The sequence below is a fragment of the Lissotriton helveticus genome, chromosome 5_1 (genome assembly GCF_964261635.1).
Source record: "Lissotriton helveticus chromosome 5_1, aLisHel1.1, whole genome shotgun sequence".
In the NCBI taxonomy this organism is placed as follows: Eukaryota; Metazoa; Chordata; class Amphibia; order Caudata; family Salamandridae; genus Lissotriton; species Lissotriton helveticus.
This window is the reverse complement of record NC_136065.1, coordinates 1,649,619,972-1,649,646,166: the sequence shown is the minus strand read 5'-3', so window position 1 is coordinate 1,649,646,166 and position 26,195 is coordinate 1,649,619,972. Positions and strand designations below refer to the sequence as shown.

The 26,195-nt window shown below is 43.7% G+C and overlaps 26 non-coding genes across 26 annotated transcripts; 9 read left to right on the top strand and 17 right to left on the bottom strand.

Moving 5' to 3' along the window:
* Nucleotides 1-373: 373 nt before the first annotated feature.
* TRNAT-UGU (transfer RNA threonine (anticodon UGU)) lies at nucleotides 374-445 on the bottom strand. The gene has a single exon. It is a non-coding gene; the product is annotated as a tRNA-Thr (tRNA).
* A 588-nt stretch (nucleotides 446-1,033) lies between these two features.
* On the bottom strand, nucleotides 1,034-1,115 carry TRNAS-GCU (transfer RNA serine (anticodon GCU)). Its single transcript has one exon. It is a non-coding gene; the product is annotated as a tRNA-Ser (tRNA).
* A 292-nt stretch (nucleotides 1,116-1,407) lies between these two features.
* TRNAI-UAU (transfer RNA isoleucine (anticodon UAU)) lies at nucleotides 1,408-1,502 on the top strand. Its single transcript has 2 exons — nucleotides 1,408-1,445; nucleotides 1,467-1,502. It is a non-coding gene; the product is annotated as a tRNA-Ile (tRNA).
* Nucleotides 1,503-2,670: 1,168 nt separating this feature from the next.
* TRNAT-UGU (transfer RNA threonine (anticodon UGU)) lies at nucleotides 2,671-2,742 on the bottom strand. The gene has a single exon. It is a non-coding gene; the product is annotated as a tRNA-Thr (tRNA).
* A 589-nt stretch (nucleotides 2,743-3,331) lies between these two features.
* TRNAS-GCU (transfer RNA serine (anticodon GCU)) lies at nucleotides 3,332-3,413 on the bottom strand. Its single transcript has one exon. It is a non-coding gene; the product is annotated as a tRNA-Ser (tRNA).
* Nucleotides 3,414-3,705: 292 nt separating this feature from the next.
* TRNAI-UAU (transfer RNA isoleucine (anticodon UAU)) lies at nucleotides 3,706-3,800 on the top strand. Its single transcript has 2 exons — nucleotides 3,706-3,743; nucleotides 3,765-3,800. It is a non-coding gene; the product is annotated as a tRNA-Ile (tRNA).
* A 1,169-nt stretch (nucleotides 3,801-4,969) lies between these two features.
* On the bottom strand, nucleotides 4,970-5,041 carry TRNAP-UGG (transfer RNA proline (anticodon UGG)). The gene has a single exon. It is a non-coding gene; the product is annotated as a tRNA-Pro (tRNA).
* Nucleotides 5,042-5,629: 588 nt separating this feature from the next.
* TRNAS-GCU (transfer RNA serine (anticodon GCU)) lies at nucleotides 5,630-5,711 on the bottom strand. Its single transcript has one exon. It is a non-coding gene; the product is annotated as a tRNA-Ser (tRNA).
* A 292-nt stretch (nucleotides 5,712-6,003) lies between these two features.
* On the top strand, nucleotides 6,004-6,098 carry TRNAI-UAU (transfer RNA isoleucine (anticodon UAU)). The gene is made up of 2 exons: nucleotides 6,004-6,041; nucleotides 6,063-6,098. It is a non-coding gene; the product is annotated as a tRNA-Ile (tRNA).
* A 4,790-nt stretch (nucleotides 6,099-10,888) lies between these two features.
* TRNAT-UGU (transfer RNA threonine (anticodon UGU)) lies at nucleotides 10,889-10,960 on the bottom strand. Its single transcript has one exon. It is a non-coding gene; the product is annotated as a tRNA-Thr (tRNA).
* A 2,876-nt stretch (nucleotides 10,961-13,836) lies between these two features.
* Nucleotides 13,837-13,918, bottom strand: TRNAS-GCU (transfer RNA serine (anticodon GCU)). The gene has a single exon. It is a non-coding gene; the product is annotated as a tRNA-Ser (tRNA).
* Nucleotides 13,919-14,210: 292 nt separating this feature from the next.
* Nucleotides 14,211-14,305, top strand: TRNAI-UAU (transfer RNA isoleucine (anticodon UAU)). Its single transcript has 2 exons — nucleotides 14,211-14,248; nucleotides 14,270-14,305. It is a non-coding gene; the product is annotated as a tRNA-Ile (tRNA).
* A 1,089-nt stretch (nucleotides 14,306-15,394) lies between these two features.
* On the bottom strand, nucleotides 15,395-15,466 carry TRNAT-UGU (transfer RNA threonine (anticodon UGU)). The gene has a single exon. It is a non-coding gene; the product is annotated as a tRNA-Thr (tRNA).
* A 589-nt stretch (nucleotides 15,467-16,055) lies between these two features.
* TRNAS-GCU (transfer RNA serine (anticodon GCU)) lies at nucleotides 16,056-16,137 on the bottom strand. The gene has a single exon. It is a non-coding gene; the product is annotated as a tRNA-Ser (tRNA).
* A 292-nt stretch (nucleotides 16,138-16,429) lies between these two features.
* On the top strand, nucleotides 16,430-16,524 carry TRNAI-UAU (transfer RNA isoleucine (anticodon UAU)). Its single transcript has 2 exons — nucleotides 16,430-16,467; nucleotides 16,489-16,524. It is a non-coding gene; the product is annotated as a tRNA-Ile (tRNA).
* Nucleotides 16,525-17,693: 1,169 nt separating this feature from the next.
* Nucleotides 17,694-17,765, bottom strand: TRNAT-UGU (transfer RNA threonine (anticodon UGU)). Its single transcript has one exon. It is a non-coding gene; the product is annotated as a tRNA-Thr (tRNA).
* Nucleotides 17,766-18,354: 589 nt separating this feature from the next.
* TRNAS-GCU (transfer RNA serine (anticodon GCU)) lies at nucleotides 18,355-18,436 on the bottom strand. The gene has a single exon. It is a non-coding gene; the product is annotated as a tRNA-Ser (tRNA).
* Nucleotides 18,437-19,056: 620 nt separating this feature from the next.
* TRNAI-UAU (transfer RNA isoleucine (anticodon UAU)) lies at nucleotides 19,057-19,151 on the top strand. Its single transcript has 2 exons — nucleotides 19,057-19,094; nucleotides 19,116-19,151. It is a non-coding gene; the product is annotated as a tRNA-Ile (tRNA).
* Nucleotides 19,152-20,309: 1,158 nt separating this feature from the next.
* Nucleotides 20,310-20,381, bottom strand: TRNAT-UGU (transfer RNA threonine (anticodon UGU)). Its single transcript has one exon. It is a non-coding gene; the product is annotated as a tRNA-Thr (tRNA).
* A 963-nt stretch (nucleotides 20,382-21,344) lies between these two features.
* Nucleotides 21,345-21,439, top strand: TRNAI-UAU (transfer RNA isoleucine (anticodon UAU)). The gene is made up of 2 exons: nucleotides 21,345-21,382; nucleotides 21,404-21,439. It is a non-coding gene; the product is annotated as a tRNA-Ile (tRNA).
* Nucleotides 21,440-22,596: 1,157 nt separating this feature from the next.
* On the bottom strand, nucleotides 22,597-22,668 carry TRNAT-UGU (transfer RNA threonine (anticodon UGU)). Its single transcript has one exon. It is a non-coding gene; the product is annotated as a tRNA-Thr (tRNA).
* A 589-nt stretch (nucleotides 22,669-23,257) lies between these two features.
* Nucleotides 23,258-23,339, bottom strand: TRNAS-GCU (transfer RNA serine (anticodon GCU)). Its single transcript has one exon. It is a non-coding gene; the product is annotated as a tRNA-Ser (tRNA).
* A 292-nt stretch (nucleotides 23,340-23,631) lies between these two features.
* Nucleotides 23,632-23,726, top strand: TRNAI-UAU (transfer RNA isoleucine (anticodon UAU)). Its single transcript has 2 exons — nucleotides 23,632-23,669; nucleotides 23,691-23,726. It is a non-coding gene; the product is annotated as a tRNA-Ile (tRNA).
* Nucleotides 23,727-24,877: 1,151 nt separating this feature from the next.
* Nucleotides 24,878-24,949, bottom strand: TRNAT-UGU (transfer RNA threonine (anticodon UGU)). Its single transcript has one exon. It is a non-coding gene; the product is annotated as a tRNA-Thr (tRNA).
* Nucleotides 24,950-25,538: 589 nt separating this feature from the next.
* Nucleotides 25,539-25,620, bottom strand: TRNAS-GCU (transfer RNA serine (anticodon GCU)). The gene has a single exon. It is a non-coding gene; the product is annotated as a tRNA-Ser (tRNA).
* Nucleotides 25,621-25,912: 292 nt separating this feature from the next.
* On the top strand, nucleotides 25,913-26,007 carry TRNAI-UAU (transfer RNA isoleucine (anticodon UAU)). Its single transcript has 2 exons — nucleotides 25,913-25,950; nucleotides 25,972-26,007. It is a non-coding gene; the product is annotated as a tRNA-Ile (tRNA).
* Nucleotides 26,008-26,195: the final 188 nt, after the last annotated feature.

Sequence of the window (26,195 nt, the reverse complement as noted above, 5' to 3'; positions counted from 1 at the left end):
TTTTAAGGGGGATGAAGTTCACATCTCCTTGGTGAAATTTCTAGATCCTTATTTCATCCTTTCTGTGGATGCAGACTCAGTCGGAACAGAGGTCATAGTCCTCGCTCTGACTTTCAAAGGAACTTCAAATATGCATGGCTTATTTGGCTTTGCCCAGCAGGGCTTGCCCGTCGGGGTGAGAATGGCGTTTGTCAGGCGTTCGTCAGGCGATCGGAAGGGGTGAGGCAATAGTTTATGGTTCAATGGTTTTCATGAAGTCTTCTTGACACGATGAAAGCAGGAAAGGGAAGCTTGTCAATAAGCAGACTTAAGACAATGTGTGACTCCTAGAAAGAATGACTTGGAAACAACATACAGAAACTCACATATAAAAAGGTCCTGATGAGGCTTGAACTCATGACCCCTGGTTTACAAGACCAGTGCTCTGCCACTGAGCTACAAAGCCAGCCTGCCTGCAGTATGTAAATCGCTTCATGTATTCTTACTGCGGTATGAAGATATCTATGATTTTGAGACTCTGTATGGAAATGCAGTTGCATTTGAATGTCTAAATGCGTGCACAAATTGAAGAGCATGCTTAAGACACTTTTCTTGGAAGTAGGAAAAACTCCATTTTGATTTGAGAACATAAGAGTATTCACATTTATGACCATACTGATAGCTCTAGTTAGTATGTCCGCAATCAGTGACAGATAGAGAACTCACTTATTAGAAGTGATCTGACTCTGTGGGGCAGACATATGTCAACAGTCATACACTTGAGATGGCTGAAACTTTAGGAGTAAGAGCTGCTTTCTTATCAGTCTATCTATCCAAACTGGTTAGAAGGCCAGGAGTGAGGGAAAGGCAATCCTCTGGACACTTCATGAAAGATCTAATTTCAATTAAGCACAAAACACTTCCCTTAATTTGACATAATTGCCAAAATGGAATAGTCAGTTGGGCCCTTCTAGTGGATTATGGCTGTGTCTTGAAAGAAGTGTAATTGTACTACGAGACATGCCCACCTTCAAAAGAGTGTCTGATGGCGTTCCGACCAAGATGGGATTCGAACCCACGCGTGCAGAGCACAATGGATTAGCAGTCCATCACCTTAACCACTCGGCCACCTCGTCTGCCTTAGGTGACTAAGTTTCATTTTTTAGGAAATTCTTACTATGTGCTAATTACAAATAATCATAAGTTTCTCCTAGACTGTGTCAGAACTGGCAAATGTATGTGGTGTTCAATAGACAGAGCACATGATATAGCAGAATTATCAAATCTGTTCCATTAGGACTGTAGTTTTTAATAGTCATGATAACATGCTAGCATGTGAGTCGATCTTGCACAGTGAATAAGGGAGCAGTGCCAGTATCTACTTGGTCAGCTCTAGATGGCTCAACTGGTGAGATATGAGAACAGTGAGCTCCAGTGGCGCAATCGGTTAGCGCGCGGTACTTATACAGCAGTACTTGCATTGAGGCATGCCGAGGTTGTGAGTTCGAGCCTCACCTGGAGCAGCTTACTGGTTTTTCATAAACCATTTCACTAAAAGTAAAGATTAAACTCAGGGTAAAGACGGCCCTTGCTAGAGAGTCTTTACTTCTTTTCAGGATCTGCGTGTCCGACTCTTCCAGGTGCAAATATCACAATCCTATTCGATGCTCCTTATAAACATTCCATGATGTGCCGTCTTGCATAGCATGCAAACACCACATCAGTGCATTTAAAAATACATTTGTAGAATAATAAATATGATGAAAACATTGTTGTCACGGGATAACCATATACTGAGGAGCTGCAAACAGTGCTGTATCAGCTACTTACAATACAATTTAACTGAAAGACATATCAAAAGAAGAGCGTCATCATATTAATGTTTCTAGTCAACATAAGAGTTGCACCATAGCAGCTTATGGTGCTTTCTGCTCAGATTGTGCCTCCAATCCCACATTGATTTTTAATTCTTTGCAGTTTAAAAAACACAATTCGTGCTCAAAGTTAACTTTTTAAAACCATTCAACCTATTACATTTATTTCTCTAACTTGTGAATGTGGTCCATGTTCTCTTTTCCTCATCCCCATCACGATACTCCTTTTCCCGAAATCAGGTTCACTTCTTTATCCAGCCGACCCTTCCAAGGTCACCAAATCTATGAAGCGATTCTGCTTTTTCTCACACTCTCTCTATGTACAAGATACCTTGTATCATTTGAATGGACAGCAGGAGAGTCGGATATTTATGGTTAGTGGGGGTGGGGTTTTGAAGATTAACCTCATTTGACTAAGAGCCGGGGCATCTGGGAGGAAAAGTATTTTAAGGGGGATGAAGTTCACATCTCCTTGGTGAAATTTCTAGATCCTTTTTTCATCCTTTCTGTGGATGCAGACTCAGTCGGAACAGAGGTCATAGTCCTCGCTCTGACTTTCAAAGGAACTTCAAATATGCATGGCTTATTTGGCTTTGCCCGGCAGGGCTTGCCCGGCGGGGTGAGAATGGCGTTCGTCAGGCGTTCGTCAGGTGATCTGAAGGGGTGAGGCAATAGTTTATGGTTCAATGGTTTTCATGAAGTCTTCTTGATACGATGAAAGCAGGAAAGGGAAGCTTGTCAATAAGGAAACTTAAGACAATGTGTGACTCCTAGAAAGAATGACTTGGAAACAACATACAGAAACTCACATATAAAAAGGCCCTGATGAGGCTTGAACTCATGACCCCTGGTTTACAAGACCAGTGCTCTGCCACTGAGCTACAAGGCCAGCCTGCCTGCAGTATGTAAATCGCTTCATGTATTCTTACTGCGGTATGAAGATATCTATGATTTTGAGACTCTGTATGGAAATGCAGTTGCATTTGAATGTCTACATGCGTGCACAAATTGAAGAGCATGCTTAAGACACTTTTCTTGGAAGTAGGAAAAACTCCATTTTGATTTGAGAACATAAGAGTATTCACATTTATGACCATACTGATAGCTCTAGTTAGTATGTCCGCAATCAGTGACAGATAGAGAACTCACTTATTAGAAGTGATCTGTCTCTGTGGGGCAGACATATGTCAACAGTCATACACTTGAGATGGCTGAAACTTTAGGAATAAGAGCTGCTTTCTTATCAGTCTATCTATCCAAACTGGTTAGAAGGCCAGGAGTGAGGGAAAGGCAATCCTCTGGACACTTCATGAAAGATCTAATTTCAATTAAGCACAAAACACTTCCCTTAATTTGACATAATAGCCAAAAAGGAATATTCAGTTGGGCCCTTCTAGTGGATTATGGCTGTGTCTTGAAAGAGAGTGTAATTGTACTACGAGACATGCCCACCTTCAAAAGAGTGTCTGATGGCGTTCCGACGAAGGTGGGATTCGAACCCACGCGTGCAGAGCACAATGGATTAGCAGTCCATCACCTTAACCACTCGGCCACCTCGTCTGCCTTAGGTGACTATGTTTCATTTTTTAGGAAATTCTTACTATGTGCTAATTACAAATAATCATAAGTTTCTCCTAGACTGTGTCAGAACTGGCAAATGTATGTGGTGTTCAATAGACAGAGCACATGATATAGCAGAATTATCAAATCTGTTCCATTAGGACTGTAGTTTTTAATAGTCATGATAACATGCTAGCATGTGAGTCGATCTTGCACAGTGAATAAGGGAGCAGTGCCAGTATCTACTTGGTCAGCTCTAGATGGCTCAACTGGGGAGATATGAGAACTGTGAGCTCCAGTGGCGCAATCGGTTAGCGCGCGGTACTTATACAGCAGTACTTGCATTGAGGCATGCTGAGGTTGTGAGTTCGAGCCTCACCTGGAGCAGCTTACTGGTTTTTCATAAACCATTTCACTAAAAGTAAAGATTAAACTCAGGGTAAAGACGGCCCTTTCTATAGAGTCTTTACTTCTTTTCAGTATCTGGGTGTCCAACTCTTCCAGGTGCAAATATCACAATCCTATTCGATGCTCCTTATAAACATTCCATGATGTGCCGTCTTGCATAGCATGCAAACACCACATCAGTGCATTTAAAAATACATTTGTAGAATAATAAATATGATGAAAACATTGTTGTCACGGGATAACCATATACTGAGGAGCTGCAAACAGTGCTGTATCAGCTACTTACAATACAATTTAACTGAAAGACATATCAAAAGAAGAGCGTCATCATATTAATGTTTCTAGTCAACATAAGAGTTGCACCATAGCAGCTTATGGTGCTTTCTGCTCAGATTGTGCCTCCAATCCCACATTGATTTTTTAATTCTTTGCAGTTTAAAAAACACAATTCATGCTCATAGTTAACTTTTTAAAACCATTCAACCTATTACATTTATTTCTCTAACTTGTGAATGTGGTCCATGATCTCTTTTCCTCATCCCCATCACGATACTCCTTTTCCCGAAATCAGGTTCACTTCTTTATCCAGCCGACCCTTCCAAGGTCACCAAATCTATGAAGCGATTCTGCTTTTTCTCACATTCTTTCTATGTACAAGATACCTTGTATCATTTGAATGGACAGCAGGAGAGTCGGATATTTATGGTTAGTGGGGGTGGGGTTTTGAAGATTAACCTCATTTGACTAAGAGCCGGGGCATCTGGGAGGAAAAGTATTTTAAGGGGGATGAAGTTCACATCTCCTTGGTGAAATTTCTAGATCCTTATTTCATCCTTTCTGTGGATGCAGACTCAGTCGGAACAGAGGTCATAGTCCTCGCTCTGACTTTCAAAGGAACTTCAAATATGCATGGCTTATTTGGCTTTGCCCAGCAGGGCTTGCCCGTCGGGGTGAGAATGGCGTTTGTCAGGCGTTCGTCAGGCGATCGGAAGGGGTGAGGCAATAGTTTATGGTTCAATGGTTTTCATGAAGTCTTCTTGACACGATGAAAGCAGGAAAGGGAAGCTTGTCAATAAGCAGACTTAAGACAATGTGTGACTCCTAGAAAGAATGAATTGGAAACAACATACAGAAACTCACATATAAAAAGGTCCTGATGAGGCTTGAACTCATGACCCCTGGTTTCCAAGACCAGTGCTCTGCCACTGAGCTACAAGGCCAGCCTGCCTGCAGTATGTAAATCGCTTCATGTATTCTTACTGCGGTATGAAGATATCTATGATTTTGAGACTCTGTATGGAAATGCAGTTGCATTTGAATGTCTACATGCGTGCACAAATTGAAGAGCATGCTTAAGACACTTTTCTTGGAAGTAGGAAAAACTCCATTTTGATTTGAGAACATAAGAGTATTCACATTTATGACCATACTGATAGCTCTAGTTAGTATGTCCGCAATCAGTGACAGATAGAGAACTCACTTATTAGAAGTGATCTGTCTCTGTGGGGCAGACATATGTCAACAGTCATACACTTGAGATGGCTGAAACTTTAGGAGTAAGAGCTGCTTTCTTATCAGTCTATCTATCCAAACTGGTTAGAAGGCCAGGAGTGAGGGAAAGGCAATCCTCTGGACACTTCATGAAAGATCTAATTTCAATTAAGCACAAAACACTTCCCTTAATTTGACATAATTGCCAAAATGGAATAGTCAGTTGGGCCCTTCTAGTGGATTATGGCTGTGTCTTGAAAGAAGTGTAATTGTACTACGAGACATGCCCACCTTCAAAAGAGTGTCTGATGGCGTTCCGACGAAGGTGGGATTCGAACCCACGCGTGCAGAGCACAATGGATTAGCAGTCCATCGCCTAAACAACTCGGCCACCTCGTCTGCCTTAGGTGACTATGTTTCATTTTTTAGGAAATTCTTACTATGTGCTAATTACAAATAATCATAAGTTTCTCCTAGACTGTGTCAGAACTGGCAAATGTATGTGGTGTTCAATAGACAGAGCACATGATATAGCAGAATTATCAAATCTGCTCCATTAGGACTGTAGTTTTTAATAGTCATGATAACATGCTAGCATGTGAGTCGATCTTGCACAGTGAATAAGGGAGCAGTGCCAGTATCTACTTGGTCAGCTCTAGATGGCTCAACTGGGGAGATATGAGAACAGTGAGCTCCAGTGGCGCAATCGGTTAGCGCGCGGTACTTATACAGCAGTACTTGCATTGAGGCATGCCGAGGTTGTGAGTTCGAGCCTCACCTGGAGCAGCTTACTGGTTTTTCATAAACCATTTCACTAAAAGTAAAGATTAAACTCAGGGTAAAGACGGCCCTTGCTAGAGAGTCTTTACTTCTTTTCAGGATCTGCGTGTCCGACTCTTCCAGGTGCAAATATCACAATCCTATTCGATGCTCCTTATAAACATTCCATGATGTGCCGTCTTGCATAGCATGCAAACACCACATCAGTGCATTTAAAAATACATTTGTAGAATAATAAATATGATGAAAACATTGTTGTCACGGGATAACCATATACTGAGGAGCTGCAAACAGTGCTGTATCAGCTACTTACAATACAATTTAACTGAAAGACATATCAAAAGAAGAGCGTCATCATATTAATGTTTCTAGTCAACATAAGAGTTGCACCATAGCAGCTTATGGTGCTTTCTGCTCAGATTGTGCCTGGAATCCCACATTGATTTTTTAATTCTTTGCAGTTTAAACAAGCATTGGAAATGCAATAGGTCTCGCATTAGAAGAGTTGGAGCTTTGGTTTTGTAAATGACAACTTTTTTTTTATGTGTTGGTCTTGAAAATAGCAAAATTAATTGCTTTGTCATTTACAATGCCAATACTTTTACCTTTTTCAAATGTGACACCTATAGCATTTGTAATGCCACATGTTTTGTATGTACGTGACTTACATGTATTCATATAACAAATACAAATGGCTTTTAATTTTTTTAAATAATTAATAGTTAAATAAAAGTTCTTGTAATTTATAATAGCAATAGCTTAAACTATTGTAAATTACTTTTGTGAAGAATATGTGCAGTGTATTTTATTGTGGTAGAGTGAGGGTGGTTGAGTGAGGGCAGCAGAGTGGTAGAGTGAGGGCGGTAGAGTGGTAGAGTGAGGGCAGTAGAGTGAGGGCGTGAGGGCAGTAGAGTGAGGGCGGTAGAGTGAGGGCGTGAGGGCGTTAGAGTGGTAGAGTGAGGGAGTGAGGGCGGTAGGGTGGTAGAGTGAGGGCGGTAGAGTGAGGGCAGTAGAGTGAAGGCAGTATAGTGAGGGCGGTAGAGTGAGGGCGTGAGGGCGGTAGAGTGAGGGCGTGAGGGCAGTAGAGTGAGGGCGTGAGGGCTGTAGAGTGGTAGAGTGAGGGCAGTAGAGTGAGGGCGTGTGGGTGGCAGAGTTATGGCAGTAGAGTGAGGGCAGTAGAGTGGTAGAGTGAGGGCGGTAGAGTGAGTGCGGTAGAGTGAGGGCAGTAGAGTGAGTGCGGTAGGGTGAGGGCGTGAGGGCGGTAGAGTGAGGGCGTTAGGGCAGTAGAGTGAGGGCGTGAGGGCTGTAGAGTGGTAGAGTGAGGGCAGTTGAGTGAGGGCGTGTGGGTGGCAGAGTTAGGGCAGTAGAGTGAGGGCGTGAGGGCAGTAGAGTGGTAGAGTGAGGGCGGTAGAGTGAGGGCGTGAGGGCGGTAGAGTGGTAGAGTGATGGCAGCAGAGTGAGGGCGTGAGGGCGTTAGAGTGGTAGAGTGAGGGCGGTAGAGTGAGGGCGGTAGAGTGAGGGCCGTAGAGTGAGTGCGAGCATCAGAACAAACTCGAATTGCAAAAAAGAACTGGTGGTTGCCGAATAATCAGCGGTGGTTTTGCTGCCCTTCTATGGACACTGGAGGTGGGGGTTTGTGGTGGGCGGTCTGCTTGTTCTGCCTTGCGAGTGCTTGACGCTGTAGACCTGAATTTGGAGTTACCTCTAAAACAGATATACCTTCTACAAATCAAAATATGTTGGCGGGAGCAGGGTGCATTTGGGGTTACTGGAGGCAAAGGGGTGTGGGTATGACACGATCTGTAATGTACGACTGTCTGCGAGCATTATACAAATCTATCCACATACATACATAAAATTGTATTTGTGTGGGGCTTGGAAAAGAGAAATTACACTAAAGTGCCTGATGCGCAGCACTTTTCGAGCTGAAAAATAAGTGAATCCGCTCCAGATTCAAAGCAACCCGGCTTTTACCAAAAAGTATAATATTACAAGATACAAAATGGAACGAGGAATCCTGTCTTAGGTACAATTGTTGAATATCGTCTTACTGAGGCACGAATATTTAAAGATATGTTCTTCTCGGCGTTGTGTGACTATCGTTAAGTTTCTTTTTTAACTTTCACGACAGCTCCGGGGTCTTCCCACCTGTCATACAACAGGTTTGTCTTCTTCTTATTATAAATATGATTTATTGTATTCCTTCGTCCCTTCAGTTCACTGCAGCAGCCTGTTGGATTTGCTGCTCGCTTGCCAGTCACCCAGCACACACTCTGCTCTTCAGGCGAGCTGCAGTTGTAAATATGTAACTACAAACTGCAAGGAGCGCCCATAAAAATTCTAAGGAATACTCATTTAGGGCATCAAACCCCCCTCTTTGGTGCTGGCACTCAGAGACAGGCTGGCTGGGAGGCCGGCGTGTGAAGGGCAGGCTGCCGCTGCTTGAAGGTGTTCGAGGCCAGACAGATCCTTATCTGATGCTTATCCGAACACCAAAGCGACCGGCCGCTTTGAGTCCATTTGCCACCCACCATCCACTTCACGCGCTCCTCGTGGCTCATTGTAAAGAGGAACCCGAACAGTGCTGCGTACTACTTGCTGCAAAGCGCTTAACGGCTCGTTCGGCGCTAGCAAGCACTATGTGTATACAATTTACAATTACAACTTTTAAAAATACGTCGCACACCAGGTAGGGGGTTTCTTGTGCGAGGCAGACAAAAAGTAAAGGTTAAAGGAAAAAGTAAACAGGACATAGTAACACCAGTTGTTAAAGTGTTCATTCATTCAGCGCTGAAAAAAACCTTCTCACAAAGGCCCGTCGCGCTGTGTTGCTCTCCATCTTACTGAGTGTAAATAATACAAACACAACAATGCATTCTCCTTTCTGATTAAAATACCCACGGGCGCGTTCACCTCAGTATTTCTACACATTGCAGCACTCATTCAAGGCGCTACTGATTGCTTCAACCGTTGAATGCAGTTTTCATTTTAATTTCAAATGGAAAACTGTCCCGCCCGAATGCAAACCCGAAGGATGTAATTTAGTAAGGCTCAACGTGCTTCGTTTTTTTTAAATGTAAATAAATACAGAAAACAATCTGTTTCCCTTTTATATTAATAAAAACAAAGCAGAAATTAGATTGCCAATCATGACAGCCAGACTAATAGCAGAGCATGTTGTCAACAGAGAGATTTGTCTTATTAAAAGGACTCGGTGACGGTTTAAGTAGCAGCAAATACGAACATGTGGTATTACTACAATGCTAATTTTCAGCCTAAAAATAATTCTGCAAGGAAAAGGAAGCATATATTATTAATCTACTCCCTATGTGGCTCCAGAGCTGCGTACTACTTGCTGCAAAGCGCTTAACGGCTTGTTCGGCGCTAGCAAGCACTATATGTATGCAATTTACAATTAAAACTTTTAAAAATACGTCGCACACCATGTCGGGGGTTTCTTGTGCGAGGCATACGAACATGTGGTATTACTACAATGCTATTTTTCAGCTGAAACTAATTCTGCAAGGAAAAGGAAGAATATATTATTAATCTACTCCCTATGTGGCTCCACAATACGTCGCACACCAGGTAGGGGTTTCTTGTGCGAGGCAGACAAAAAGTAAAGGTTAAAGGAAACAAGTTTAAACGAGACCCAGAGGAGGCTATCTTAAAACAAGGTTGTGCTGGGAGAGAGAGAGTGGGGAGGAGGGAAAGGCAGATAAGGGGAGGGGGGAGGAGAAATGCGACACGGCGGGCAGGGGAGGGGGCGGAGCGGGGAGGGGGTGTAAGCAGCTGTAAAAGCGAAAGCGCTGTAAGACGGAGGGAAAGGCAGATAAGGGGAGGGGGGAGGAGAAATGCGACACAGCGGGCAGGGGAGGGGGCGGAGCGGGGAGAGGGTGTGAAAACAGCAGGGGCCTGGAGTGCGGCTGAGGGAACTGATGTGCACGCGCTTTTAAGCACAATGCACATGCGCATTGAGCTTAAAAGTCACGGGCACTGCAAGGAATCGCCACGATTCCTTGCTTGTTAGTTAAAGGTTGTTTAAGCCGCAATAGGCTCGCAAGCTCGATGCGCATGCGCATCGACAGGCGAGACCTAAAAACACAATTCGTGCTCAAAGTTAACTTTTTAAAACCATTCAACCTATTACATTTATTTCTCTAACTTGTGAATGTGGTCCATGTTCTCTTTTCCTCATCCCCATCACGATACTCCTTTTCCCGAAATCAGGTTCACTTCTTTATCCAGCCGACCCTTCCAAGGTCACCAAATCTATGAAGCGATTCTGCTTTTTCTCACATTCTCTCTATGTACAAGATACCTTGTATCATTTGAATGGACAGCAGGAGAGTCGGATATTTATGGTTAGTGGGGGTGGGGTTTTGAAGATTAACCTCATTTGACTAAGAGCCGGGGCATCTGGGAGGAAAAGTATTTTAAGGGGGATGAAGTTCACATCTCCTTGGTGAAATTTCTAGATCCTTATTTCATCCTTTCTGTGGATGCAGACTCAGTCGGAACAGAGGTCATAGTCCTCGCTCTGACTTTCAAAGGAACTTCAAATATGCATGGCTTATTTGGCTTTGCCCGGCAGGGCTTGCCCGGCGAGGTGAGAATGGCGTTTGTCAGGCGTTCGGAAGGGGTGAGGCAATAGTTTATGGTTCAATGGTTTTCATGAAGTCTTCTTGATACGATGAAAGCAGGAAAGGGAAGCTTGTCAATAAGGAAACTTAAGACAATGTGTGACTCCTAGGAAGAATGACTTGGAAACAACATACAGAAACTCACATATAAAAAGGCCCTGATGAGGCTTGAACTCATGACCCCTGGTTTACAAGACCAGTGCTCTGCCACTGAGCTACAAGGCCAGCCTGCCTGCAGTATGTAAATCGCTTCATGTATTCTTACTGCGGTATGAAGATATCTATGATTTTGAGACTCTGTATGGAAATGCAGTTGCATTTGAATGTCTACATGCATGCACAAATTGAAGAGCATGCTTAAGACACTTTTCTTGGAAGTAGGAAAAACTCCATTTTGATTTGAGAACATAAGAGTATTCACATTTATGACCAAACTGATAGCTCTAGTTAGTATGTCCGCAATCAGTGACAGATAGAGAACTCACTTAGCCGACCAGCTCGCCGCTTCCCTGAGCCAGCACCCTCCCGCCAGCTCAGCGAACCAAACTGATAGCTCTAGTTAGTATGTCCGCAATCAGTGACAGATAGAGAACTCACTTAGCCGACCAGCTCGCCGCTTCCCTGAGCCAGCACCCTCCCGCCAGCTCAGCGAACCCCAGCCAGGCCGCCGACAACCTCACGAAGTGGATCAGCAACTGCGCGGACGAACTCGCCCCACTGAGGACCCCGCCCAACAGACCCGGCAGCAAGAAGGCCCCATGGTTCACCGACGAACTCATGAGTTCCAAGAAGAACTGCCGAGCCCTCGAGAAAGACTGGAGAAGGGAACCAACTCCGGACAACATGACCACCCTCAAGCTTGCCACCCGGAAGCACCACCAACTGATCCGCGCCACCAAGAAAACTGCATTCAAGGACCGACTGGACAACAACGCACACAACTGCAAGAAACTCTTCAACATTGTGAAAGAGCTCTCCAACCCCAACACCGGAAACAACGACATCACCCCTTCGCAAGACCTCTGCAATTCCCTCGCCTCCTACTTCCACAACAAGATCGCGGACATACACAACAGCTTCAGCACTCAACCGACGCACGCCACGACCGAACCACCGCCCCCCACCACCACCCTCCGCGCCTGGACGCCGATCAGCACCGAAGACACCGTCCGCATGATGAACTCCATCCACTCCGGATCTCCAACCGACCCCTGCCCTCACCACGTCTTCAACAAGGCCGACGCTGTCATCGCACCCCACCTGCGGGACATCATCAACACCTCATTCGACACCGCCACCTTCCCGGAGAGCTGGAAGCACGCCGAACTCAGCGCCCTACTCAAGAAACCTACAGCGGACCCCACCGAACTCAAGAATTACCGCCCCATCTCGCTCCTCCCGTTTCCAGCCAAAGTCATCGAGAAGATCGTCAACAAACAGCTGGCCACCTTCCTCGAGACGAATGGATCCCTCGACCCCTCACAGTCTGGCTTCCGAGCCAACCAGAGCACCGAGACCGCCCTCATCGCTGCCACTGATGACATCCGAGCCCTGATGGACAACGGAGAAACAGCGGCCCTCATCCTCCTAGACCTCTCCGCGGCTTTCGACACTGTCTGCCACCGCACCCTAGTGCAGCGCCTCAGCAACGTCGGAATCCACGAGAAGGCACTGGAATGAATCATCTCCTTCCTCGACGGAAGAACACAGAGAGTCCGTCTACCACCGTACAAGTCAGAGGCCACCGGAGTCATCTGCGGCGTCCCTCAAGGATCCTCGCTGAGCCCCACCCTCTTCAATGTCTACATGAGCCCCCTCGCGGCCATCGCACGCCAACACAACCTCAACATCATCTCCTACGCCGACGACACCCAGCTGATTCTCTCCCTCACCAACGACCCCGCCACCGCCAGAGCCAACCTTCACGAAGGGATGAAAGACGTAGCCGAGTGGATGACAACCAGCCGCCTGAAACTGAACTCAGACAAGACGGAAGTCCTCATCCTGGGCTCCTCCCCCTCCGCCTGGGACGACTCCTGGTGGCCCCCCGCCCTGGGCACCGCACCCAAACCGACAGACCACACACGCAACCTGGGCTTCATCCTGGACTCCTCCCTCTCCATGACCAGACAAGTCAACGCCGTCTCCTCGTCCTGTTTCAACATCCTGCACATGCTACGTAAGATCTTCCGGTGGATCCCCACCGAGACCAGGAAGACGGTCACCCAGGCCCTCGTCACCAGCCGTCTGGACTACGGCAACGCCCTCTACGCCGGAACCACCGCCAAGCTCCAGAAGAGACTCCAGCGTATCCAGAACGCCTCGGCGAGACTCATCCTCGACGTCCCCAGATGAAGCCACATCTCCAGACACCTGAGAGACCTGCACTGGCTCCCGATCAACAAAAGAATCACCTTCCGGCTCCTCACCCACGCACACAAAGCCCTACTCAACCAAGGCCCAGGATACCTCAACAGCCGCCTCAACTTCTACGCTCCCAAACGCCACCTCCGATCGACCAACCACGCCCTCGCCGCCGTCCCCCGCATCCGAAGAGCGACAACAGGAGGAAGGTCCTTCTCCTACCTGGCCGCCAAGACCTGGAACTCCCTTCCAGCCCACCTCCGCCTGACCCAGGACCACCTCTCCTTCAGGAAGAAGCTCAAGACCTGGCTGTTCGAGCAGTAGCAGCACCCCCCCCCCCTAGTGCCTTGAGACCCTCCGGGTGAATAGTGCGCTCTATAAATGTCTTTGATTGATTGATTGATTGACTTATTAGAAGTGATCTGTCTCTGTGGGGCAGACATATGTCAACAGTCATACACTTGAGATGGCTGAAACTTTAGGAGTAAGAGCTGCTTTCTTATCAGTCTATCTATCCAAACTGGTTAGAAGGCCAGGAGTGAGGGAAAGGCAATCCTCTGGACACTTCATGCAAGATCTAATTTCAATTAAGCACAAAACACTTCCCTTAATTTGACATAATTGCCAAAATGGAATAGTCAGTTGGGCCCTTCTAGTGGATTATGGCTGTGTCTTGAAAGAGAGTGTAATTGTACTACGAGACATGCCCACCTTCAAAAGAGTGTCTGATGGCGTTCCTACGAAGGTGGGATTCGAACCCACGCGTGCAGAGCACAATGGATTAGCAGTCCATCGCCTTAACCACTCGGCCACCTCGTCTGCCTTAGGTGACTATGTTTCATTTTTTAGGAAATTCTTACTATGTGCTAATTACAAATAATCATAAGTTTCTCCTAGACTGTGTCAGAACTGGCAAATGTATGTGGTGTTCAATAGACAGAGCACATGATATAGCAGAATTATCAAATCTGTTCCATTAGGACTGTAGTTTTTAATAGTCATGATAACATGCTAGCATGTGAGTCGATCTTGCACAGTGAATAAGGGAGCAGTGCCAGTATCTACTTGGTCAGCTCTAGATGGCTCAACTGGGGAGATATGAGAACAGTGAGCTCCAGTGGCGCAATCGGTTAGCGCGCGGTACTTATACAGCAGTACTTGCATTGAGGCATGCTGAGGTTGTGAGTTCGAGCCTCACCTGGAGCACCTTACTGGTTTTTCATAAACCATTTCACTAAAAGTAAAGATTAAACTCAGGGTAAAGACGGCCCTTGCTAGAGAGTCTTTACTTCTTTTCAGGATCTGCGTGTCCGACTCTTCCAGGTGCAAATATCACAATCCTATTCGATGCTCCTTATAAACATTCCATGATGTGCCGTCTTGCATAGCATGCAAACAACACATCAGTGCATTTAAAAATACATTTGTAGAATAATAAATATGATGAAAACATTGTTGTCACGGGATAACCATATACTGAGGAGCTGCAAACAGTGCTGTATCAGCTACTTACAATACAATTTAACTGAAAGACATATCAAAAGAAGAGCGTCATCATATTAATGTTTCTAGTCAACATAAGAGTTGCACCATTCTGCTCAGATTGTGCCTCCAATCCCACATTGATTTTTTTATTCTTTGCAGTTTAAAAAAAACAATTCATGCTCAAAGTTAACTTTTTAAAACCATTCAACCTATTACATTTATTTCTCTAACTTGTGAATGTGGTCCATGTTCTCTTTTCCTCATCCCCATCACGATACTCCTTTTCCCGAAATCAGGTTCACTTCTTTATCCAGCCCACCCATCCAAGGTCACCAATTCTATGAAGCGATTCTGCTTTTTCTCACATTCTCTCTATGTACAAGATACCTTGTATCATTTGAATGGACTAAGAGCCGGGGCATCTGGGAGGAAAAGTATTTTAAGGGGGATGAAGTTCACATCTCCTTGGTGAAATTTCTAGATCCTTATTTCATCCTTTCTGTGGATGCAGACTCAGTCGGAACAGAGGTCATAGTCCTCGCTCTGACTTTCAAAGGAACTTCAAATATGCATGGCTTATTTGGCTTTGCCCGGCAGGGCTTGCCCGTCGGGGTGAGAATGGCGTTTGTCAGGCGTTCGTCAGGCGATCGGAAGGGGTGAGGCAATAGTTTATGGTTCAATGGTTTTCATGAAGTCTTCTTGATACGACAAAAGCAGGAAAGGGAAGCTTGTCAATAAGCAAACTTAAGACAATGTGTGACTCCTAGAAAGAATGACTTGGAAACAACATACAGAAACTCACATATAAAAAGGCCCTGATGAGGCTTGAACTCATGATCCCTGGTTTACAAGACCAGTGCTCTGCCACTGAGCTACAAGGCCAGCCTGCCTGCAGTATTTAGATGGCTTCATGTATTCTTACTGTGGTATGAAGATATCTATGATTTTGAGACTCTGTATGGAAATGCAGTTCCATTTGAATGTCTACATGCGTGCACAAATTGAAGAGCATGCTAAAGACGCTTTTCTTGGAAGTAGGAAAAACTCCATTTTGATTTGAGAACATAAGAGTATTCACATTTATGACCATACTGATAGCTCTAGTTAGTATGTCCGCAATCAGTGACAGATAGAGAAATCACTTATTAGAAGTGATCTGTCTCTGTGGAGCAGACATATGTCAACAGTCATACACTTGAGATGGCTGAAACTTTAGGAATAAGAGCTGCTTTCTTATCAGTCTATCTATCCAAACTGGTTAGAAGGCCAGGAGTGAGGGAAAGGCAATCCTCTGGACACTTCATGAAAGATCTAATTTCAATTAAGCACAAAACACTTCCCTTAACTTGACATAATAGCCAAAAAGGAATAGTCAGTTGGGCCCTTCTAGTGGATTATGGCTGTGTCTTGAAAGAGAGTGTAATTGTACTACGAGACATGCCCACCTTCAAAAGAGTGTCTGATGGCGTTCCAACGAAGGTGGGATTCGAACCCACGCGTGCAGAGCACAATGGATAAGCAGTCCATCGCCTTAACCACTCGGCCACCTCGTCTGCCTTAGGTGACTATGTTTCATTTTTTAGGCAATTCTTACTATGTGCTAATTACAAATAATCATAAGTTTCTCCTAGACTGTGTCAGAACTCTCAAATGTATGTGGTGTTCCATAGACAGAGCACATGATATAGCAGAATTATCAAATCTGTTCCATTAGGACTGTAGTTTTTAATAGTCATGATAACATGCTAGCATGTGAGTCGATCTTGCACAGTGAATAAGGGAGCAGTGCCAGTATCTACTTGGTCAGCTCTAGATGGCTCAACTGGGGAGATATGAGAACAGTGAGCTCCAGTGGCGCAATCGGTTAGCGCGCGGTACTTATACAGCAATACTTGCATTGAGGCATGCCGAGGTTGTGAGTTCGAGCCTCACCTGGAGCAGCTTACTGGTTTTTCATAAACCATTTATCTAAAAGTAAAGATTAAACTCAGGGTAAAGACGGCCCTTTCTAGAGAGTCTTTACTTCTTTTCAGGATCTGCGTGTCCGACTCTTCCAGGTGCAAATATCACAATCCTATTCGATGCTCCTTATAAACATTCCATGATGTGCCGTCTTGCATAGCATGCAAACACCACATCAGTGCATTTAAAAATACATTTGTAGAATAATAAATATGATGAAAACATTGTTGTCACGGGATAACCATATACTGAGGAGCTGCAAACAGTGCTGTATCAGCTAGTTACAATACAATTTAACTGAAAGACATATCAAAAGAAGAGCGTCATCATATTAATGTTTCTAGTCAACATAAGAGTTGCACCATAGCAGCTTATGGTGCTTTCTGCTCAGATTGTGCCTCCAATCCCACATTGATTTTTTAATTCTTTGCAGTTTAAAAAACACAATTCGTGCTCAAAGTTAACTTTTTAAAACCATTCAACCTATTACATTTATTTCTCTAACTTGTAAATGTGGTCCATGTTCTCTTTTCCTCATCCCCATCACGATACTCCTTTTCCCGAAATCAGGTTCACTTTTTTATCCAGCCCACCCATCCAAGGTCACCAAATCTATAAAGCGATTCTGCTTTTTCTCACATTCTCTCTATGTACAAAATACCTTGTATCATTTGAATGGACAGCAGGAGAGTCGGATATTTATGGTTAGTGGGGGTGGGGTTTCGAAGATTAACCTCATTTGACTAAGAGCCGGGGCATCTGGGAGGAAAAGTATTTTAAGGGGGATGAAGTTCACATCTCCTTGGTGAAATTTCTAGATCCTTATTTCATCCTTTCTGTGGATGCAGACTCAGTCGGAACAGAGGTCATAGTCCTCGCTCTGACTTTCAAAGGAACTTCAAATATGCTTGGCTTATTTGGCTTTGCCCGGCAGGGCTTGCCCGGCGGGGTGAGAATGGCATTTGTCAGGCGTTCGTCAGGCGATCGAAAGGGGTGAGGCAATAGTTTATGGTTCAATGGTTTTCATGAAGTCTTCTTGATACGATGAAAGCAGGAAAGGGAAGCTTGTCAATAAGCAAACTTAAGACAATGTGTGACTCCTAGAAAGAATGACTTGGAGACAACATACAGAAACTCACATATAAAAAGGCCCTGATGAGGCTTGAACTCATGACCCCTGGTTTACAAGACCAGTGCTCTGCCACTGAGCTACAAGGCCAGCCTGCCTGCAGTATGTAAAACGCTTCATGTATTCTTACTGCGGTATGAAGATATCTATGATTTTGAGACTCTGCATGGAAATGCAGTTGCATTTGAATGTCTACATGCGTGCACAAAATGAAGAGCATGCTTAAGACACTTTTCTTGGAAGTAGGAAAAACTCCATTTTGATTTGAGAACATAAGAGTATTCACATTTATGACCAAACTGATAGCTCTAGTTAGTATGTCCGCAATCAGTGACAGATAGAGAACTCACTTATTAGAAGTGATCTGTCTCTGTGGGGCAGACATATGTCAACAGTCATACACTTGAGATGGCTGAAACTTTAGGAGTAAGAGCTGCTTTCTTATCAGTCTATCTATCCAAACTGGTTAGAAGGCCAGGAGTGAGGGAAAGGCAATCCTCTGGACACTTCATGAAAGATCTAATTTCAATTAAGCACAAAACACTTCCCTTAATTTGACATAATTGCCAAAATGGAATAGTCAGTTGGGCCCTTCTAGTGGATTATGGCTGTGTCTTGAAAGAGAGTGTAATTGTACTACGAGACATGCCCACATTCAAAAGGGTGTCTGATGGCGTTCCGACGAAGGTGGGATTCGAATCCACGCGTGCAGAGCACAATGGATTAGCAGTCCATCGCCTTAACCACTCGGCCACCTCGTCTGCCTTAGGTGACTATGTTTCATTTTTTAGGAAATTCTTACTAGGTGCTAATTACAAATAATCATAAGTTTCTCCTAGAATTATTCCTATTCCTACGGGAGGGGGAATGAGCAAGTACAGTTTGCACGCAAAGAGAAATAATACAAAATGGTGTCACACATGCTAAGCTAAGAACACTGCAAACGATATCACACGCATAAGTGAATAACTGCATAATGAGGACATAAACGTAAATGCGTAAATGCAGGTAATCAGTTAGACACATTCCGCTAACTCATAAGCATAATGTACGAAGGGGGCGGGGCTTGGGATTGACGCCTATCACGGCCACCTTGGGTGACTATGTTTCATTTTTTAGGAAATTCTTACTACGTGCTAATTACAAATAATCATAAGTTTCTCCTAGACTGTGTCAGAACTGGCAAATGTATGTGGTGTTCAATAGACAGAGCACATGATATAGCAGAATTATCAAATCTGTTCCATTAGGACTGTAGTTTTTAATAGTCATGATAACATGCTAACATGTGAGTCGATCTTGCACAGTGAATAAGGGAGCAGTGCCAGTATCTACTTGGTCAGCTCTAGATGGCTCAACTGGGGAGATATGAGAACAGTGAGCTCCAGTGGCGCAATCGGTTAGCGTGCGGTACTTATACAGCAGTACTTGTATTGAGGCATGCCGAGGTTGTGAGTTCGAGCCTCACCTGGAGCAACTTACTGGTTTTTCATAAACCATTTCACTAAAAGTAAAGATTAAACTCAGGGTAAAGACGGTCCTTGCTAGAGAGTCTTTACTTCTTTTCAGGATCTGCGTGTCCGACTCTTCCAGGTGCAAATATCACAATCCTATTCGATGCTCCTTATAAACATTCCATGATGTGCCGTCTTGCATAGCATGCAAACACCACATCAGTGCATTTAAAAATACATTTGTAGAATAATAAATATGATGAAAACATTGTTGTCACGGGATAACCATATACTGAGGAGCTGCAAACAGTGCTGTATCAGCTACTTACAATACAATCTAACTGAAAGACATATCAAAAGAAGAGCGTCATCATATTAATGTTTCTAGTCAACATAAGAGTTGCACCATAGCAGCTTATGGTGCTTTCTGCTCAGATTGTGCCTCCAATCCCACATTGATTTTTTAATTCTTTGCAGTTTAAAAAACACAATTCGTGCTCAAAGTTAACTTTTTAAAACCATTCAACCTATTACATTTATTTCTCTAACTTGTGAATGTGGTCCATGTTCTCTTTTCCTCATCCCCATCACGATACTCCTTTTCCCGAAATCAGGTTCACTTCTTTATCCAGCCGACCCTTCCAAGGTCACCAAATCTATGAAGCGATTCTGCTTTTTCTCACATTCTCTGTATGTGCAAGCTACCTTGTATCATTTGAATGGACAGCAGGAGAGTCGGATATTTATGGTTAGTGGGGGTGGGGTTTTGAAGATTAACCTCATTTGACTAAGAGCCGGGGCATCTGGGAGGAAAAGTATTTTAAGGGGGATGAAGTTCACATCTCCTTGGTGAAATTTCTAGATCCTTATTTCATCCTTTCTGTGGATGCAGACTCAGTCGGAACAGAGGTCATAGTCCTCGCTCTGACTTTCAAAGGAACTTCAAATATGCATGGCTTATTTGGCTTTGCCCAGCAGGGCTTGCCCGTCAGGGTGAGAATGGCGTTTGTCAGGCGTTCGGAAGGGGTGAGGCAATAGTTTATGATTCAATGGTTTTCATGAAGTCTTCTTGATACGATGAAAGCAGGAAAGGGAAGCTTGTCAATAAGCAAACTTAAGACAAGGTGTGACTCCTAAAAAGAATGACTTGGAAACAACATACAGAAACTCACATATAAAAAAGCCCTGATGAGGCTTGAACTCATGACCCCTGGTTTACAAGACCAGTGCTCTGCCACTGAGCTACAAGGCCAGCCTGCCTGCAGTATGTAAATCGCTTCATGTATTCTTACTGCGGTATGAAGATATCTATGATTTTGAGACTCTGTATGGAAATGCAGTTGCATTTGAATGTCTACATGCGTGCACAAATTGAAGAGCATGCTTAAGACACTTTTCTTGGAAGTAGGAAAAACTCCATTTTGATTTGAGAACATAAGAGTATTCACATTTATGACCATACTGATAGCTCTAGTTAGTATGTCCGCAATCAGTGACAGATAGAGAACTCACTTATTAGAAGTGATCTGTCTCTGTGGGGCAGACATATGTCAACAGTCATACACTTGAGATGGCTGAAACTTTAGGAGTAAGAGCTGCTTTCTTATCAGTCTATCTATCCAAACTGGTTAGAAGGCCAGGAGTGAGGGAAAGGCAATCCTCTGGACACTTCATGAAAGATCTAATTTCAATTAAGCACAAAACACTTCCCTTAATTTGACATAATTGCCAAAATGGAATAGTCAGTTGGGCCCTTCTAGTGGATTATGGCTGTGTCTTGAAAGAGAGTGTAATTGTAATACGAGACATGCCCACCTTCGAAAGAGTGTCTGATGGCGTTCCTACGAATGTGGGATTCGAACCCACGCGGGCAGAGCACAATGGATTAGCAGTCCATCGCCTTAACCACTCATCCACCTCGTCTGCCTTAGGTGACTATGTTTCATTTTTTAGGAAATTCTTACTATGTGCTAATTACAAATAATCATAAGTTTCTCCTAGACTGTGTCAGAACTCTCAAATGTATGTGGTGTTCAATAGACAGAGCACATGATATAGCAGAATTATCAAATCTGTTCCATTAGGACTGTAGTTTTTAATAGTCATGATAACATGCTAGCATGTGAGTCGATCTTGCACAGTGAATAAGGGAGCAGTGCCAGTATCTACTTGGTCAGCTCTAGATGGCTCAACTGGGGAGATATGAGACCAGTGAGCTCCAGTGGCGCAATCGGTTAGCGCGCGGTACTTATACAGCAGTACTTGCATTGAGGCATGCCGAGGTTGTGAGTTCGAGCCTCACCTGGAGCAGCTTACTGGTTTTTCATAAACCATTTCACTAAAAGTAAAGATTAAACTCAGGGTAAAGACGGTCCTTGCTAAGAGTCTTTACTTCTTTTCAGGATCTGCGTGTCCGACTCTTCCAGGTGCAAATATCACAATCCTATTCGATGCTCCTTATAAACATTCCATGATGTGCCGTCTTGCATAGCATGCAAACACCACATCAGTGCATTTAAAAATACATTTGTGGAATAATAAATATGATGAAAACATTGTTGTCACGGGATAACCATATACTGAGGAGCTGCAAACAGTGCTGTATCAGCTACTTACAATACAATCTAACTGAAAGACATATCAAAAGAAGAGCGTCATCATATTAATGTTTCTAGTCAACATAAGAGTTGCACCATAGCAGCTTATGGTGCTTTCTGCTCAGATTGTGCCTCCAATCCCACATTGATTTTTTAATTCTTTGCAGTTTAAAAAACACAATTCGTGCTCAAAGTTAACTTTTTAAAACCATTCAACCTATTACATTTATTTCTCTAACTTGTGAATGTGGTCCATGTTCTCTTTTCCTCATCCCCATCACGATACTCCTTTTCCCGAAATCAGGTTCACTTCTTTATCCAGCCGACCCTTCCAAGGTCACCAAATCTATGAAGCGATTCTGCTTTTTCTCACATTCTCTGTATGTACAAGCTACCTTGTATCATTTGAATGGAAAGCAGGAGAGTCGGATATTTATGGTTAGTGGGGGTGGGGTTTTGAAGATTAACCTCATTTGACTAAGAGCCTGGGCATCTGGGAGGAAACGTATTTTAAGGGGGATGAAGTTCACATCTCCTTGGTGAAATTTCTAGATCCTTATTTCATCCTTTCTGTGGATGCAGACTCAGTCGGAACAGAGGTCATAGTCCTCGCTCTGACTTTCAAAGAAACTTCAAATATGCATGGCTTATTTGGCTTTGCCCAGCAGGGCTTGCCCGTCAGGGTGAGAATGGCGTTTGTCAGGCGTTCGGAAGGGGTGAGGCAATAGTTTATGGTTCAATGGTTTTCATGAAGTCTTCTTGATACGATGAAAGCAGGAAAGGGAAGCTTGTCAATAAGCAAACTTAAGACAAGGTGTGACTCCTAGAAAGAATGACTTGGAAACAACATACAGAAACTCACATATAAAAAAGCCCTGATGAGGCTTGAACTCATGACCCCTGGTTTACAAGACCAGTGCTCTGCCACTGAGCTACAAGGCCAGCCTGCCTGCAGTATGTAAATCGCTTCATGTATTCTTACTGCGGTATGAAGATATCTATGATTTTGAGACTCTGTATGGAAATGCAGTTGCATTTGAATGTCTACATGCGTGCACAAATTGAAGAGCATGCTTAAGACACTTTTCTTGGAAGTAGGAAAAACTCCATTTTGATTTGAGAACATAAGAGTATTCACATTTATGACCATACTGATAGCTCTAGTTAGTATGTCCGCAATCAGTGACAGATAGAGAACTCACTTATTAGAAGTGATCTGTCTCTGTGGGGCAGACATATGTCAACAGTCATACACTTGAGATGGCTGAAACTTTAGGAGTAAGAGCTGCTTTCTTATCAGTCTATCTATCCAAACTGGTTAGAAGGCCAGGAGTGAGGGAAAGGCAATCCTCTGGACACTTCATGAAAGATCTAATTTCAATTAAGCACAAAACACTTCCCTTAATTTGACATAATTGCCAAAATGGAATAGTCAGTTGGGCCCTTCTAGTGGATTATGGCTGTGTCTTGAAAGAGAGTGTAATTGTACTACGAGACATGCCCACCTTTGAAAGAGTGTCTGATGGCGTTCCGACGAATGTGGGATTCGAACCCACGCGTGCAGAGCACAATGGATTAGCAGTCCATCGCCTTAACCACTCGGCCACCTCGTCTGCCTTAGGTGACTATGTTTCATTTTTTAGGAAATTCTTACTATGTGCTAATTACAAATAATCATAAGTTTCTCCTAGACTGTGTCAGAACTCTCAAATGTATGTGGTGTTCAATAGACAGAGCACATGATATAGCAGAATTATCAAATCTGTTCCATTAGGACTGTAGTTTTTAATAGTCATGATAACATGCTAGCATGTGAGTCGATCTTGCACAGTGAATAAGGGAGCAGTGCCAGTATCTACTTGGTCAGCTCTAGATGGCTCAACTGGGGAGATATGAGAACAGTGAGCTCCAGTGGCGCAATCGGTTAGCGCGCGGTATTTATACAGCAGTACTTGCATTGAGGCATGCCGAGGTTGTGAGTTCGAGCCTCACCTGGAGCAGCTTACTGGTTTTTCATAAACCATTTCACTAAAAGTAAAGATTAAAGTCAGGGTAAAGACGGCCCTTGCTAGAGAGTACTTCTTTTCAGGATCTGCGTGTCCGACTCTTCCAGGTGCAAATATCACAATCCTATTCGATGCTCCTTATAAACATTCCATGATGTGCCGTCTTGCATAGCATGCAAACACCACATCAGTGCATTTAAAAATACATTTGTAGAATAATAAATATGATGAAAACATTGTTGTCACGGGATAACCATAAACTGAGGAGCTGCAAACAGTGCTGTATCAGCTACTTACAATACAATTTAACTGAAAGACATATCAAAAGAAGAGCGTCATCATATTAATGTTTCTAGTCAACATAAGAGTTGCACCATAGCAGTTTATGGTGCTTTCTGCTCAGATTGTGCCTCCAATCCCACATTGATTTTTTAATTCTTTGCAGTTTAAAAAACACAATTCATGCTCAAAGTTAACTTTTTAAAACCATTCAACCTATTACATTTATTTCTCTAACTTGTGAATGTGGTCCATGTTCTCTTTTCCTCATCCCCATCACGATACTCCTTTTCCCGAAATCAGGTTCACTTCTTAATCCAGCCCACCCATCCAAGGTCACCAAATCTATGAAGCGATTCTGCTTTTTCTCACATTCTCTCTATGTACAAGATACCTTGTATCATTTGAATGGACAGCAGGAGAGTCGGATATTTATGGTTAGTGGGGGTGGGGTTTTGAAGATTAACCTCATTTGACTAAGAGCCGGGGCATCTGGGAGGAAAAGTATTTTAAGGGGGATGAAGTTCACATCTCCTTGGTGAAATTTCTAGATCCTTATTTCATCCTTTCTGTGGATGCAGACTCAGTCGGAACAGAGGTCATAGTCCTCGCTCTGACTTTCAAAGGAACTTAAAATATGCATGGCATATTTGGCTTTGCCCGGCAGGGTGAGAATGGCGTTTGTCAGGCATTCGTCAGGCGATCGAAAGGGGTGAGACAATAGTTTATGGTTCAATAGTTTTCATGAAGTCTTCTTGATACGATGAAAGCAGGAAAGGGAAGCTTGTCAATAAGCAGACTTAAGACAATGTGTGACTCCTAGAAAGAATGACTTGGAAACAACATACAGAAACTCACATATAAAAAGGTCCTGATGAGGCTTGAACTCATGACCCCTGGTTTACAAGACCAGTGCTCTGCCACTGAGCTACAAGGCCAGCCTGCCTGCAGTATGTAAATCGCTTCATGTATTCTTACTGCGGTATGAAGATATCTATGATTTTGAGACTCTGTATGGAAATGCAGTTGCATTTGAATGTCTACATGCGTGCACAAATTGAAGAGCATGCTTAAGACACTTTTCTTGGAAGTAGGAAAAACTCCATTTTGATTTGAGAACATAAGAGTATTCACATTTATGACCATACTGATAGCTCTAGTTAGTATTTCCGCAATCAGTGACAGATAGAGAACTCACTTATTAGAAGTGATCTGTCTCTGTGGGGCAGACATATGTCAACAGTCATACACTTGAGATGGCTGAAACTTTAGGAGTAAGAGCTGCTTTCTTATCAGTCTATCTATCCAAACTGGTTAGAAGGCCAGGAGTGAGGGAAAGGCAATCCTCTGGACACTTCATGAAAGATCTAATTTCAATTAAGCACAAAACACTTCCCTTAATTTGACATAATTGCCAAAATGGAATAGTCAGTTGGGCCCTTCTAGTGGATTATGGCTGTGTCTTGAAAGAGAGTGTAATTGTACTACAAGACATGCCCACCTTCGAAAGAGTGTCTGATGGCGTTCCTACGAAGGTGGGATTCAAACCCACGCGAGCAGAGCACAATGGATTAGCAGTCCATCGCCTTAACCACTCGGCAACCTCGTCTGCCTTACGTGACTATGTTTCATTTTTTAGGAAATTCTTACTATGTGCTAATTACAAATAATCATAAGTTTCTCCTAGACTGTGTCAGAACTGGCAAATGTATGTGGTGTTCAATAGACAGAGCACATGATGTAGCAGAATTATCAAATCTGTTCCATTAGGACTGTAGTTTTTAATAGTCATGATAACATGCTAGCATGTGAGTCGATCTTGCACAGTGAATAAGGGAGCAGTGCCAGTATCTACTTGGTCAGCTCTAGATGGCTCAACTGGGGAAATATGAGAACAGTGAGCTCCAGTGGCGCAATCGGTTAGCGCGCGGTACTTATACAGAAGTACTTGCATTGAGGCATGCTGAGGTTGTGAGTTCCAGCCTCACCTGGAGCAGCTTACTGGTTTTTCATAAACCATTTCACTAAAAGTAAAGATTAAACTCAGGGTAAAGACGGCCCTTGCTAGAGAGTCTTTACTTCTTTTCAGGATCGGCGTGTCCGACTCTTCCAGGTGCAAATATCACAATCCTATTCGATGCTCCTTATAAACATTCCATGATGTGCCGTCTTGCATAGCATGCA